This window comes from Triturus cristatus, chromosome 6 (assembly GCF_964204655.1).
Source record: "Triturus cristatus chromosome 6, aTriCri1.1, whole genome shotgun sequence".
NCBI classification, from domain to species: Eukaryota; Metazoa; Chordata; class Amphibia; order Caudata; family Salamandridae; genus Triturus; species Triturus cristatus.
In genome coordinates, this window is record NC_140589.1 from 595,333,483 (window position 1) to 595,349,806 (window position 16,324).

At 44.9% G+C, this 16,324-nt stretch overlaps 1 protein-coding gene and 1 long non-coding RNA gene across 2 annotated transcripts in view; both read left to right on the top strand.

Moving 5' to 3' along the window:
- MRAP2 (melanocortin 2 receptor accessory protein 2) overlaps window positions 1-16,324 on the top strand; it is an 899,706-nt gene that overhangs the window by 770,672 nt on the left and 112,710 nt on the right. The gene's annotated exons all lie outside the window — the stretch shown is intronic.
- LOC146817543 (uncharacterized) lies at window positions 12,791-14,603 on the top strand. Its single transcript, XR_014963007.1, has 3 exons — window positions 12,791-12,835; window positions 14,162-14,229; window positions 14,355-14,603. It is a non-coding gene; the product is annotated as an uncharacterized LOC146817543 (long non-coding RNA).

Consider the following 16,324-nt stretch of genomic DNA (forward strand, 5'->3'; position numbering starts at 1 on the left):
TCTTGCTTTAAGACCACATAAACTGCTGGTTTTTCTCATCAGCATCCTTATGTTATGTGTCTTATCACTACAGTTTAGAATGAACCTGGCATAAAATTCCAACATGCCAAAAAAAAAGGTCTTTATTTTGCGGTGTGGAGAAACCCTTTATGGCCATTACTAAATTCTCCTCAGTTTCCACTCCCGAGCAGATAACATATATTTCAGTTAATCCACCTCATCCACTGCAGATTTACACTTCTCTACTTTTAATGTGGCACCCCTTTCAGTCAAGAGAGATAGAACAGTGGCCAAAGTCTTGTCATGACATTCCACATTCTTACTGTACACATAAATTTTATCCTGGAAACATTTGACATTGGGAACACCAGAAAACATCGCCTCTATGACCGTTTGAAATACTGCCGAAGCTGATGCAAGTCCAAAGGGCATTCTCCTAAATCTGTAAGCACCAGAAGGGGTCACAAAGGATGGAAGATGCCAACTTTTTTTCTTGAGAGTGATCTGGTGATATGCAAAGGACATATCTAAGGTGGTGAAAATGTTATCCCTCCTTTAATGAACCCAGCATCTTCGTAATGTTAAGTAGAGGATATCTGTCGACCAATATTCTCTCATTTAGATCCCTCAAGTCAATGCTTATTCTAAGGGCACCATTCTCATTCCTGGCCAAAACCTAGGGGACAACCATTGAGAGCTCTCAATGGGCTCAACGATACCCTGCTGACAAAGAGATTCTAATTCCAGGGACAAATCCTTCCTCGTGGTTAATGGAACATGTCTGGCTTTGTGAACCACAGGTTGAACTCCTTGCTTCAAAATTATACAATGTGAAACCCTTAATTTTTCCAAGAATTTTGCTAAAGACCTCTGGAAAAGACGCTTTCCAATCCTGTACCCCCACCGCCCAGATAGATTTTATGTCCTCTTTAAGGAGAACCTGCTCTGGACTGTTTGGGTCTGAAATGATACCCAGATTTTTCTGCTCCAACCATCCCAGAAGAGAAGATCCATCTTTTGTCACATACACAGTAGAGGGAGTGGAATGCCCCTTAAAAGTTAACCCACGATCAAATTCCCCCAATACCTGATCAGGCTTACTCCCCATAAGCTACGGGCTTAAACAGGGATTTCTTCAAGGGAATGTTGACTAACTATTCCATTCTTCGGGACCAATGAGAGTTAAAAAGGAACCGGAATCGGCCAGTATGGAAATATTTTCACCATCTACACCAATTTGACAAAATGGATGCTTGACACTAGTGCAGTCAAGCTTCAAGACCTCTGGATTGTCAGCCTTATTTATGGACTCAGTCGTTTTGCGATAATCACTCAAATCATTCAACTTCCCCACAACACTCGATTCACAAGCATCCAACACCATCATGACCAAAGTTTCTTCCTCACTGTCAGGCTCAGTATCCACCACAGGTACGTTATCAACTGACAGAAACTTTTTAGTCATAGGTTTGAGATGTACTGGATTAGATTTGCACACTTTAGCAAAATTACCATTCTTTTTGCATTTTGCGCAATGCTTATCAGGACAGAAAGAAGCATAACCCAAATGGCTTCTGCTGTCACATCTGTAGCACTCTAATGTTCTCTGTTTATCACTTTACCTTTCCCTCTTGTACACGACATTCTCCACCGTAACTGAATGCAATTTAGTTTCTAAGACTATCTGGTCCATGTACATGCTGGTAGTCTCTACCTTTCTTGCTATTTCTAATGCTTTGTCCAAAGTTAAGTTCTCAGTCCTTAAAAGCTTCTCTTGAATCTTTTTGCTATTAGTTTTCTCAAGTAATTGGTCCCTTAACATTTCATTCTCAAAAGCTCTATAGTCACATATTGCGGCTAGGACTCTAAAATCACTTATGAAAGCTTCTACTTGTTCGCCGGGCAACTGCTTCCTCATGTAGAACCTGTGTCTCTCCAGTATGATGTGATGCTTCTTTTTAAATCTGGCATCCATCATTTTTTATGGCAGAGACATATTCATCCACTGCATCAACCTCACCCATAACTACAGCTGGAGGTAAGTGCTTTAAAACCTTCCTCCCTTCAGTGCCCAAAGAATGGTGCAATAAGGCTAACTTTTTCTTCTGAGTGAAAACGTCTGCTTCAAAGCCGTCTAGGTAAGCCTCAAACCCTTCTAACCATAATTCCCACTGCACAGGGGGATTTCCTGGAGTGTCTAAAAATGGAAAAGTGGGTAAAACAGACTGTTGCATATTGGCAGGTTTAAATGACTACAATGATATAAACCAGAATGAATGCTTGGAATAACATGAACAGGTTAGGCTTATGAGAAAGCGAAAAGCAGTAAAACAATAAAAGGTCACACTGTGTGCACGTCACTGAAGATGCACACAATTCGCTGGAATATTCTTGTGCAGGGAGTGAACAGTTGTAAATTGCAATAAAAATTAACACAGTGTGTGTGTAACTGATGGTGCACACAACATGCTGGAAAAGCTGCAGCAAAAAATAGAAAGTTACCAGAAAACTGGTGACAGGAGTCTACTTGGCACATCAGTGACCTGGGTAGGGTGGGGAATTAAAATCCGACTGTTCAACGTGGTGTGCGTGTCACTGGTACTCGCTGCGGGAAGAAGATCCAGCTCTTGAATATGCAACAACAGGGTGTGCATATCACCGATACGCCAAACAACGATAAACAGGAGCACCTGGTTTGAGCAGACGTCGATTTTACCAGGATGTGGCACCCAGGAAGTAGAGAAAGACATATGGAAAGAGTCGGCGGAACGGCTGGACAGCGAAAAGAAACTGGTGCCATAATCACAGACTCAAAGCTGGAGGTTGCTAGGCTACCAACGTTAATCACGTAGTGACGCAGCCAGAACAGACACGGGAAAGGATGGGCAATGGTCGCTAGGCTACAAGGCAGGGTTTAATCTACGCGCGATGATGACGAGGTAGGTGACGTCACTAAAGTTGCAAAACACCCCAAAAAAATCTTACCTAGGAGTATGCCCCCGCATAATGCTGTCGGGCAGGAAACAAGGCGCAGAAAACACGCAGGGGTGTGCTGCTGTTGGGCTGAGATGGGAGGATTCCCCATCTGCTGGTTTACAAACACCAAGAAGAAACCTCCTGATCTGCCGGTCCACCACGGTCCAGATCTGATCGTTGCCAGTGAAAGGAAGACACAGGGTCTTCGCAGGTAAGATAACTCCTGGTTTTATTCAATATACAGGTATAGGACTAGCCAGAAAAGGCAGCGGAAACCAACTGCTAAAACACCTGACCATTCCACATGCCACCATTCTAACACAGAACTCGTCATCATGGTGGCATCTGCATCACAATGATAAAGCAGAACCCAGTATGCAAGTAATTGTAGAGTCTGTTTTATACGAATATGAAACTTTACATCGCAGATCTTACACCGCGATGCAATCACAACGCGGTAGTTATAACGACCGCTTTGTTACAACACAGGGCCATTACAACGCAAGTCATTACAACAACTTGCGCTAGATGGCGAGCTGGACTTAGGAATAGTATGATTTACTATTCTAACTCCAGTGTGTGCAACACTAGGGAAGGTGGTGGAATAGTAAATCAAACTATTCCTTAGTATAGAGCGCCATCTAACGCAAGTCGTTGTAACGACTTGCAGCCTCATGCATCAAGCCAAAATCCAGTCGGTAAAATACCGAATCGCTAATAACACCCGTTAGCCATGAAAAAAAAACGAATCCCAATGCATCAACCAAAACTGTGAGCAAATAACCAATCGCTAAATGAAATCCGGTAAAATACCGAATCGCAATTAACCAACATGCAAAAATACCGATTCGCTAAATACCGATTTAGCAATCACCGAAATCACTAATAGCTCCCGGCAAGTGCCAATGGCAAATAACGAATCGCTACCCAATGCAACAACAGTCGCAAATACCGAAAATCCCAAAAATCGCTATTTTGCATGAGCTAAATAAGGGGAATCAGAACCTGAAGGTAAAGTTAAAAAAAAAAATATGTGAATAAAAAAAATGATTCTACAGGTGCAACTGATTGTGGTAATCACCAACCCCTTAAATGTGGCCAAGGAGACCCTGTTAGCTACCACAAAATGGCAGCCCTCTATGTGCTTGCAAGGAGGATGCGCATCAATGCGGCAGGACAGCGCAGGAGAAGGGTCCAGGAGAGAGTTTTCAGACTGCGCATCACCTTGCTCGGCCAGAATGAGGACGAGGTGTACGAGAAGTATCGACTCAATCGTGCCATGATCATGCGCCTCATTGCAGACCTGGAACCATTACTGCAGCACCAGACACACGGACCAATGCAATCCCTGAGCACATCCAGGTCCTATGCAGCCTGCACCTACTGGCCTCAGGAAGTTTCCAGGGGGTAATTGCGGTAGCCGGAGGCGTATCGCAAAGCGCGCTCTCACGCTTCTTCAAGAAATTCCTAGATGCCATGCTGACAATGCTACACTCCCACATCAGCTTCCCCACAACCCCACAGCAGTTGGACCGCAACAAACAGGCATTCTACCAGGTGGCACAATTCCCCCATGTAATTGGATGCATCGACTGTACGCATATCGCCATATGTCCACCCGCAGCAAATGAGCACATATTCCGGAACCGCAAGTCCTACCACTCAATCAACGTGCAGGTTGTGTGCGATGCCAATCACATCATAACGGACCTAGTGGCACAATTCCCGGGGAGCACACACAACTCCTACATATTCCGCCACAGTGGAATCCACAGGCGTCTAATCAACGGAGAATTTGGAGAGGGACTCCTGCTTGGTACGTACAAATTACGCTTCCCCACACCAACACCACACATGTATGGACATCACCAATGCTAAGTCTTTGCTTCTATCTTCTAGGTGACAGTGCTTACGCCCTGCGTGAATATATACTCACCCCATACATCAATCCAGCAACCCCACAGGAACAACGCTACAACGCAGCACACATAAGCACTAGGAATGTCAAAGAGAGGACATTTGGGATTCTGAAGAGTCGCTTTAGAATCCTACATAAGACTGGCGGCGCCTTGCTATACAAACCTGAAACCTGCTGCCGGATTATTGCTGTATGTGCAATGCTGCACAACATTGCGACCAGAAGGGGGATACCCATAGAGGCTGACAGGAATGACCACCACCGGGATGACCAACCACCCGCCCAACAACGACAGGCACACGTCCCTAACACAGCAGAGGGCCACAGGAGGCGGACATACATCATGCAACATCATTTCTGAATCAGGTGAGAATGAAACATTACAAGTTTGTTTGGGGTGCAACTGTTTAATGCACAGTAGCACTGCGGTATGTGCAACAAAACAAGCAATGGAAATAATGCTCCACAGGAAAAATGTAAAATCAAATGTGCGTTAAAGTCACGCCTGTGCAGACTCAGAAAGGGGAGGTCCATGGTTGCCCCACCATGGTCCGGCATGTCTGTGTATCTGTCTAGTGGCGCTTGCCACGTACCCCAAGCCTCCGCTCAGGTGTCTCCAATGCCTCACCACGGCCTGTCCCCGTGGAGGCCCGCGAACTGCGGCGCCTGGTGCTGGGCTCTGCCAGTGACACGCTGCTGACACTGGAGGCAGCCTCACTGGCGTCATCCCCTCCCAAAGCAGCAGCACTGCATGTGCTGCTCTGTAGGTGTTAAACAGCAGTGGTCATCTGCCCTAGTGCCTTGGCAACATCCCCGCAGAAGTGCCCAAGGTCCACCTGCAAGGACACAGAGCGGCGTGCCAACACTGCGGTACTGTTGCTGTGACGTGTGATCGCCTTTGTAGCGGCGGCGGAACGCACCAATTGCTGTCGGTGCCTCCTCTTCTCGCACTCATGGCCCTCCCTCATGGCACGGGTGAGCTCATGGATGTCTTCCCTGAGGTGGCATTGCCCTCTGCCACCACAGTGGTCATGTCCCTAACCGCCGTGCTCATGTCCGTAACCGCCGCAGTCATGGCACGCATTTCTCTAGCAAGGCGCACGATATTGCAGCTAATGTTTGCCATATGTCGTCCCTGCAGGCGCTGTACACGCAGCATCCTCTCCTCGATGGCAGAAGTGTGTGGGAGATCCAAGTGGCCTGAGGAGACGGAACTTCTCCGAGCCCTGCGCTGCTGTGTGAGTCTTGCGCGTCCAGGTGGTGCATCAGGTGGTGTGATGGTGCGCAGACTGTGTCCCAATTGTGTGGAGGGTGTTTCCATCACCTGCAAGGGCGCAACTTGGGACCTGCGCCTCTGCGCTTTTGTGGCTGTTGTAGCTGCAGCGGGTGTGACTGGTGCTGTTGCTGGTGGCGCTGGTGCTGGTGCCCGTGCTGGTGGTGCTGGTGCCGGTGCCCGTGCTGGTGGTGCTGGTGGTGGTGGTGCTGGTGGGGTGGCAGGTGGAGGTGATGTATGCGCATCCTGTGCTGTCTCCAGGTCGGAATCCACAGGTGTCTCGGATATTATCAGCCGCCCGCTGTCGTCCGAATCCCCAGGAGATGCATCTGTGCGTGAAACAGTGCATGGTTAGTGGGATAGTTACACCTACATAGTGTTGTACACATACATGTCCCTCTGTGATCCACTAAATAAACAGTCTCTATCCATGTTCAACTGATGTGGTGAATGGGCATTGCATTTACGCCTGTACATGCACACTGGGCTGACTAGACTACAACTCCCATGATGCACTAGTGTTAGGAGTAAAGCTGTGTGTGCCAAAGCTGCATACACACTCAGATCCTGCTGGGGGCATGGAAATGGATTTACGCTATGCTGGGTATGGTCACAGGCATGCATCTTACCTTGGGCACTTGTGGCTGCGCCGGACGTGTCCATCTGGGTCACTCCCACGACGGCTTCCCGCTCGATTGTTCCTTCCACCAGGACCTCCAGGGCAGTGTTTGCTTGTACCGTGGAAGGGCCGCCTCCGGTTCTGCTTGCCTCCCGGAGCCTCTCTGAAATCCTCTCCTTTGCACGCTTCTGCAGGTCGTACCACCTTTTCTTGAGGTCGTCGATGCTGCGGGGCGTCACACCTACAGCATTCACCCTCTCCCGGATGCGCAGCCAAATGCGGCGCTTCTCCGCCTCAGGCACCTTGAGGGACAGCTTACCGAAGAGGCGATCGTGCTTGCTGCTTACTCCCTCTATCAGGTGCTCCAGCTCCCTTTCGGAGAACTTGCGCTTGCGCTTGCATGCAGCCTCAGCGCTGGATGGTGCTTCCTTCTCCATCAGGTATTTGTTTTGAGGATGGCTCAGTTGTTGTGGCTTCACTCTGCACAGGCAGTCTTCAGTCACAGCTCCTGTTTGCTCCTCTGTCGAGGCAATGTGGGTAGGGCTGCAGTATTTCCTGGTTGGTGATGTTATCTGCACGTTCCCGGTGCGACGCGGTCAATTGCGATTTCGCTAATACCGAATTCGCTAATTGCTAATTCGGTGTTACCGAACTCGCAAATAGCTATTCGGAGTTTGCATGCCCCGGTATTGATTATTCGGTGAATATAGCGATTTTTAAGGAATCGCTAAAATTTACCGAATCCGTTGATGCATGCTCAATAGCGATTCCTTAATAACGATTCCTTATTTCTCGCTATTAAGGAATCGCTTTTGGTTTGGTTGATGCATATGGCTGTTGGTTAGTAATGGCACTGCGTTGTAACAACACGGTCGTTGTTTCCCGTTTTATACAGTCTTGGAGTGAATACCCCTGCTTTTATGAAATCTGTAGTCTAGGATATTTAGGTAATGATGCTCATCACCATTTATCAGTATGATAGGGCAAACTGATGTGAGCAGATGTCTGAGCTTATTTTCAAGAAAATATTTCCCTCGCTCTCTTTCATGTCAAAGGGTTCTCAGGCAAATCTTTAAAATCATTTTCATATTATGTGTTTGTTTATTATACATATTGTTTTAAAAACACAAAACAAACTTCCTTACAAATTGTCTGAGAATTTTGGAAGGAGTCAGTTTTGTACACAGCACCATTGTTATCTAAAATTCTATATTTTGCAAAAACCTGCAAAGAAAATGGGGCTTTCTCTTACCAGTTCATATAAAATCTGAAATCTTTAAACCAGTACGTTAAGAATTTGGAAGGCCATATTTAGGCCTGACTTGACAGTCAAGGTGTTTGCTAAAAACTTTGTCACTACTCTTTTAAAAATCGTATCCAGTATTCTGTAGAGGCTCCATGCTGTATCATTCTACTGTCTCCAGAGTGCTTTCTATGTAATGTATGAGGAGCATTGTTTTCAGAAGCTGGCTGGGGGTATTTGGTGAACAAAGAAGCCATCCTGGAAAGAACGGTTGCTTCACTAAAAACAACACATTCCTATATTGGAATAGATGGAATTACAGCACAGAAACATAACCTCTTGCTGGTTAACAATATTAGCAGTTGTCAGTTAGTGCACCATTTAAAGTTTTATTTATTTAATCATTATGTATTAGTCAGTTATTATTCAAAACATGTAACACCTCTTAGTGTTATATAGTGTTTGCCAAACATTAACATTTGGTAAAAAAAAATCTTTATTAGTAACGAACATTGGGCAGTGCAAGTTCTTGTTATGTCATGGCTCACAGCCAATGAGGGAGGCACAACATTTTGTATTCATAGTGGGAAACCTTGTGAAACAGCTCTAGATTGTTTAACTCAGCCTTTCGTCAGTAGTTCATTGGCTGAATTGTTATACGACCCATTGCCTCACTGGCATGTTTGAACTACCGCTAGCAAAGAGCACAGAAAAGTGTGAGGCGAAGACTCCAGGTAATGTTGCAGGGAGAGCTACCTTCATCTGTCTGATTTGATGTCAAGCACAAGCACACACAAAGTATGCAGGACCATCTGGCAGTGCCATTCTCCTTTAGGAACCAGACTCCCCCCTTGATAAGACCGGCCACCACCTTCAGCAAATCTAGAAATTGGTCTAGACTAGATGACCCTGCTCTGAATGTACAACTGCATCACACTGTACCAGACCTTAAAAAGCCAGCAGACCTTTAACAGCCCATGGTCGATTGTTGGATCATGAATTCTCTGAAGGCAATCCTTTCAGTAACATCAAGGTCTTCACCGAGACTCCACCACCCTTGCCCATGGTTCAGTGAAGCCCTTCCCTAGAGAAAACATTATGTAATGGCCTAGAAAGAGAGTGGAGGTAGTCCTACAATGAGGACCTAACAGCAGAGTATAAATCAGCCCTGTAACACTACTATGGGCTTTGCAAGGCAGCTAGAGTGGCATTCTATTAGGAGAAGATCTCTAATGCCTAAAACTGCCCGAAGACACTTTCTAATGTGGTCAAGGAGCTTTCAGATCCAAGAAAAATACCCTTCGCTGCCTCAAGATCAATGGGAAGTGCTAGCTCACTTTTTTGTTAAAAAGCTGGCCAAAATACAGCTTCACCTTGCAAAGGCTCACAAGACTGGAGGGCAGGCTGCTAGCATCACACCGAGGCATGATCCTCTCCCTCACCAAAGACCCGCACACCGCCAAAACCAACCTCTATGAGGGAATGAAGGCCGTTGCCGAATGGATGAAGAACAGCCAACTGAAGCTGAACTCAGACAAAACGGAGGTCCTCATCCTCGGATCCACCCCCTCAGCCTGGGACGACTCCTGGTGGCCAACCACGCTGGGAACAGCACCGACACCCACCGACCATGCACGCAACCTGGGAATCATCCTCGACTCCTCCCTCTCCATGTCGAAGCAGGTCAACGCCGTCTCCTCCTCCTGCTACAACACCCTCCGCATGCTCCGCAGAATCTACAAGTAGATCCCCACCAAAACAAGAAATACAGTAACCTAGGCCCTCGTCAGCAGCAGGCTTGACTACGGCAACGCACTCTACGCAGGTATCCCGGCCAAACACGACGATTGCAACGCATTCAAAACGCATCCGCCCGACTGATCCTCAATGTCCCTCATCACAGCCACATCACCCCCCACCTGAAAAACCTACACTGGCTCCCCATCGAAAAGAGGATAACCTTCAAGCTGCGCACACAAAGCCCTCCACAACACCGGACCAGCCTACCTCAATGGCCGACTCAGCTTCTACACCCCCACCCAACAGCTCCGCTCCGCTGCTGTCACCCGCATACAACGTACAACCTCCGGCGGCAGATCCTTCTCTTTCCTCGCCGCCAAGACCTGGAACACCCTCCCCACCCACCTACGACTGACCCAGGGCCTGCTCATCTTCAGAAGACTCCTCAAGACCTGGCTCTTCGAGCAGTAGCAGCCCCCCCCTCACAGCGCCTTGAGACCCTCACGGGTAAGTAGTGCGCTCTATCAATACTATGATTGATTGATTGACACCAAACATCAGCACTCCGGACCCTGTCCCAAGAAGGGAAGAAAATTCTCTACTAATGCTTGCAGTTGCTCCCAAGATGGAGTTGCTGTCTCTGTTGGACATTCCTCAGTTTTTGTCCCAAATGTGGTCAGTCACATTGGGCCCTCTGCTTGATCCTCTTCCCCCCGACTAAACGCAATCTCTTGGACCTGGACCTACACCAAATAGTGGTCAGATTGCTCAACTCCTCACTACTAGATGGATGTATTCCACCAGCATGGAAACATGCCATGGTCCATTCACTTTAAAAAAAACCTAAACTTGATCCCACTAATTGGGCTAATTTTAGACCGATTTCCATGCTGCCCATCTTCTCCAAAACATTAGAGAAGCACGTAAATTCACAGCTTAACACCTTTGTGGAAGCTCAAAACGTTCTCCACTCTTCGCAGTTGGGCTTTAGGTAGGCCTGGGCGAAAATTTCATTCCGTTCGCGGAAATTGCGATAATTTGACATTTTCGCGTTCCGCGGAGAGCGCGAAAATGTCAAAATTTCCGCATTCCGCAGCTTGGCGATAATTTGTTTCTTGCTCGCGCTGTAAAATAATACATTCTCGCGCGCGCGCGATCGCCTTACCTGAATCCCTGCGTTCGCCAACAAGTTTTCTTGATCCAGTTGTGTTCTCCATGAGATGTATTGTTTTTAGCCATTTGCGCTGTCTCGCGACAGTTCGCGCCCGCAGTGACGTCATGCGTCACGCAATCACGTCTTTCTTCTCGCGATCATGCACCGCGAGACAACTGAAAACAAGATGGCCGCGCCCGCGAGCAACCACATGGGTAAGTTGGCGAGCCGCAACCATGCAGAAAATCACGCGAACATGCGGGAAAAAAACTTCTGCATCTTTGCGATATTTCCGCGTGTTTGCGATAATTTTTAACATTTTAACATTTTCGCGATAATTTGCGAAAGTGGATTTTGCAAATTCCGCCCACCCCTAGCTTTAGGGCAGTACACAGTACCAAATCAGCCCTCCTAGGAGTTACAGAATACCTGAGATGACTCCTGGATGAGAGCAGCACAGATATGCTGATTTGATTAGTTCTCAGTGTGGCCTTCAATACTGTGTCCCATTCCATCCTCCTGGAAAGGCTGATGACACTGGATCTCCAGGGAACAGACTTGGTCTGGATAAACTTGTTCCTGGAATCTAGATCATTCCTGGTTTTCTCAGTCAGTGTCAAATCAGAGCTGTGTGCTTTTACGTCTGGTGTTCCCCAGGGCTCAGCACTAAGCCCAATTCTTTTAGAAATATATGTACACCCTCTCGCGGATGTGGTAGAAAACTGCGGATTAACCCTGTTCTCATATGCAGGTGACACACAAATAATATTTTCCTTTTTATCTGCACATAGACACAGTACCGTAGCCCTGAATGTGGGCTTGATCAGCATTTCTACCTGGATGAGTAATAATGCTCTCATGCTTAACAGCGAGGAGACCAAGGTTATGGTCTTGGGCAAGAGCCCTCGACTTTGGGGCCATCAGCACTGTCCGGAGAATCTCTGGACCCTTCTGGAAATGACCTCCAGGTAAAGAACCTTGACTTCTGGCTTGATAAGAGTCTATCAATGAAGCCTCAGATGACCAAGGTGACCTCAACATGCTTTGCAGTGCTGAAGTGGGTAAAAAAGATCACTGGTTTGATTCCACCATCATCCTAAAAACAGTGATCCAAGCCCCGATTCTTTTGAGAATTGACTATGGGAACATCTTATATCTGGTAGCAGATAAGGCAGTCATTCAGCAACTACAAGTTGTCCAAAATGCCACAGTTTCAGCGTTGAATATTCTCTATGAGCACCACTGGCTGGGCGTGGATAAATAAATTCAGTTTAAGGCCTTGTGCTACAAGTACAAGGCCAGATCCAGCATAAGGCCCACTCTACATTCAAGATCTTGTAGTGGCTTACCAGCCTGCTCACATGCTTCGATCACTCAACCATTCTCTCTGTAAAGTGTCTGGAATCAGCTTGGCATGCATGGGAGGTTGGTCCTTTGTGTACTTAGGCCTGAAGCTGTGGAATGCCTTCCTGCACTCTCTTTTATCTGCACCTCACTCACCATGTTCCAGAATAACTTGAAGACCTGGTTGTTGTAATGTATGGGCTTGACTCATTCTACCTTTGTTCAGCACCAGGAAACCCTTAGGGGAAACCGTGCACTCTACAAGACAACACATACATTCAGTTTCACCAGTGAATTTCACAGGGACAACATTATTTAAGCAGCCAGTTGAAGTTTTATTCCGATTATAAATGCACGTTTTTTAACTCGCCATTTGAGGCTTTATTGAGCTTGGTAATACTAATGAATAATAAATATTGCTTCTAGGATGGACCCCAAGTTTACAGACAATGAGGATCCATTACAATGAATCCAAACCACATTGGATGTTTACCACATCGGCTATACAACCTACATATCACTACAAAACGACATGGGACACTACTATGCAAGGGAACAGTACAATAGAGGTAAGTGCATATCTAATATGTATCTATCTAATATGGGACATGCTTATGCTAAAATAAAATTCATTTTGCAATTTAATTTAGGATGAAAGTTTTACCACCCCCACCCCAATAAGCTGAAAATGAAAGTCAACAAAGTATTGTTTTCTATTTAATTTAGATTGGTGGGCTGGGGGTTTGCCTCCAGTAGCAAAAAGCATAAATTATTGTTTTAAATTGAATTTAGGATGAGGGTTTGGTGGTTTTACCACCATAAACTAACAAAAGAGGATACATTATTATTTCAAATTTCATTAAGGAGCGGACTGTGGAGATTTGCCCCATAGCCTAAAAGACATATTATTGTTTTATATTTAATTTAGAATGCAAGTTAGAAGCTATATCCCCAATATGCTCCAATAAATATTGTTTTAGAATGGGGTGTTGGGGGGGGTACTCCTCTAGTGTGCCTAATTACATTTATTTTGATTTACTTTAGGAACAAGGGGTTGGGGAGTTTACCCACATTCCATGTTCTGAAAAGTAAAACTAAATGGGGAGAGATAAAATATGTATAAAGTAGAGCTATGTGTTTATAATATTTATTATATCATGTAGTATTTTCAATTATGTTTCATCATTCTTATATATTCATAAAAAAGAAAGAAAAATATTGAATTATAATAAAATGTTTTATTACAAATTTGTTTATTTAAAATATTTATTACAAAGCTAATGGTCATATATGGTAATAAAATGATAACTTTATTATTAACACAAATACAATGTAGAAGGTGCAAGTTTAACATTAGCATAGCTGTTTTCAAATGTTCTTGGTTTTCAGGGCAGTACGAAAAAAGAAGGCAAATTATTATTAGTATAATGTTATTATATGTTTGTAGAGACCTGTTTCAGGAAAATTATTTTATTTATTTATTGGGGCCATATAGATCTGTAAAACAGATAAGCATTAATTACTTTTTTAGTTAATAAATATTCTTTTTTAGTTATTGCTATCTGAAATTCTTTTGAATTTCAAATTGATTGATAATTCATTTCTTTTTTGCTCTGTAAAAAGAGGTAGAAAATAATTAGTAGGAATAAAATATTTTTTATAGATAAATATCATGTCCGGTCAAACAAAGAGAAAAAATCAATGTGTTTAACTATTTTTCTAATCTTCATTTTTGTTCTTGAATAATAAATAGACATTTTAAATTTTAATTTAAAAAACCAAGTCTATTGAAGACATTGAAAAGACATATTATTTATTTTGTAATAAATTTGAGGTGGAGATTAAAAGTTTTTTATGTCTATTAATTTACCAGTTTGTTTTTTTCACATATGCAGGAGCAGTCTTTCTTCGACATTCGGAGGATTGAAGGCTGCGGTGGCTGGTTGCAGTTGCATTGGCTCCAGTAAGTATTTACGTTTTGTCTGCTAAACATCACAGTTTTAAAAAAAGTTGTAATACTTTTTTTTGTAGTTAAGGGTCTTGTTTTCAAATGTTAAGGTGAATTTAACTATTTTCCTTTTATTTTAGAGGTGCTGAACGGAAGATGACAGTGGAAGTGCGCTGCATCTGGACGAACAAAGCAGTGACTAGGAATTTTCACTTGGACATCTTGGAGCATTTATTTAAAATTCATTTTCATTTTTTGGGTTTTCTTTTTGGCAAATCCTTGGAGCGTTTTTTAGAATTTTCGTACATTTATTGGTTTTTTAAATGTTCCACCTCGATTTGTGAATCTTTCATACAGCATTTTGAAAAAAGGGTTTTAAATCTTTTTGTCCTGGGTATTTTTTGAAGTTTTCTTGAGCATTGCTTTAGTTTTTCAACATTTTGGGGGGAAATTTGAGATGATATGTACTTTAGAGTCTCAACTTTAGACCTTTCTGCAGGTGTAGAATGAATTTGTGGACTTTCAGGAGGACACCAAGCAAAGGACCTGTGAGTATATTCATGGGCATCATTTCACCAACATGCCAGGGGTAGCGGAAATGACATCACATACCCTTTGACCTTAATGGCATCACAGGAAGTGACACATATGACACATGTTAGACCTGACATCATTGGCGTCGGTTTCCCCTGTAGTTTTGTCTTAGCCTCCTGTGTTTATGCTGTGTGTTGGACTTCGTTTTTGCTGGTCTAGATGCTTTGGGCAGTTTGCCACTGCTGTTCAGTGCCAAAGTGCAAGTCCCCCTTTGTAAATTGTTGTTATGGATTGGTGAATCCATGGTTGGCATATTTGATTTACTAGTCAGTCCCTAGTACAGTGCACTGTGTGTGCCCAGGGCCTGTAAATCAAATGCTGCTGGTGGGCTGCAGCACTGATTGTGCCACTTACCTTAGCAGCCTGTAAGTGTAACTCACGCCTGCCATTGCAGAGCCTGTGTGCTGTCTGGTACTGACATGTCGACCTGGCAAGTGCACCCACTTGCCAGGCCCTAACCTTCCCTTTTCTTACATGTTAGTCACCCCTAAGGTAGGCCCAAGCTACCCCTGTGGGCAGGGTGCAATGCATGTTAAAGGTAGGACATGCCCTGTTGTGTGTGGCATATCCTGATAATGAATTACTGCCAATGTAGTTTTTCACTATTGCAAGGCTACCTGTTCCCATGGGATAGAATGGGGAGTTTGCTTATAACATCTTATAAACATAACTACACCTGGGAACAAGGTTGGAAAATAAAGTTTAGTATGCCTCAACTCAGAATGTTAAAATGCATCTTTTAGTGAGGGTGATGTTTGCATTCTGTGTTTGAAAATACCACTTTTAGAAATTAGGTATTTTCTTGCTTAGCCATCCAAGCGTGCCTCTGGTAGGATGTGGATTGACATCTGGCTTTGGAGTGACAGGGGCTGGGAAGGTGCAGTGGCTCCAGAGAGTCTGATGGGTCAGGGCTGGGCTGAATCGACCTGGGCTGCATTTAGAGTAGGGGGAGGAGATTTCCTTTCACCTGAATGGGCCTGGTCTGCCTTCCACAATGCTGTCTGCACCTCCTGCCAGGAAGCTGCACCAGTGAAGACAGAACTGGTTTAGGATGGGCACAGACATACTCTGCCTTCAGATAACAAATAATTTTGCTGTATAAATATTGGGGCCCAGACCCCAGAACTTTAGATCACTTTTGGACTTCAAGAGGAACCTCTGCCAAGGAGAAGAGATGGAAAAACTGGAGGACGAGTACTGCCCCATTGCTGTGTGCTGTCAGGAGTTGGCCTGCAGTGGCTGTTTCTGCCAAGGAGAGGAACTGTGTGTGTATCCTGCTTGAGAAACTATCTCCAAGGGCTTGAAGTGGACCTTGCCCCTTGCTCAAGAGGTCTCAGGAACAGCAAATACCTCACCATCTTTCTGGGCACCGTCTCTGGTTCTGCTGGTTCCATTTGCCGCAGAAAAAAGGGCAACCGGCTCCTTCACTGAGTCTGTTGCAGACGCTGTGTCCTGAAGGCACCACAGAGAGCACTGCCTTTCTTCACAAAGCAAACCTGGGGTCACTGACTCCATC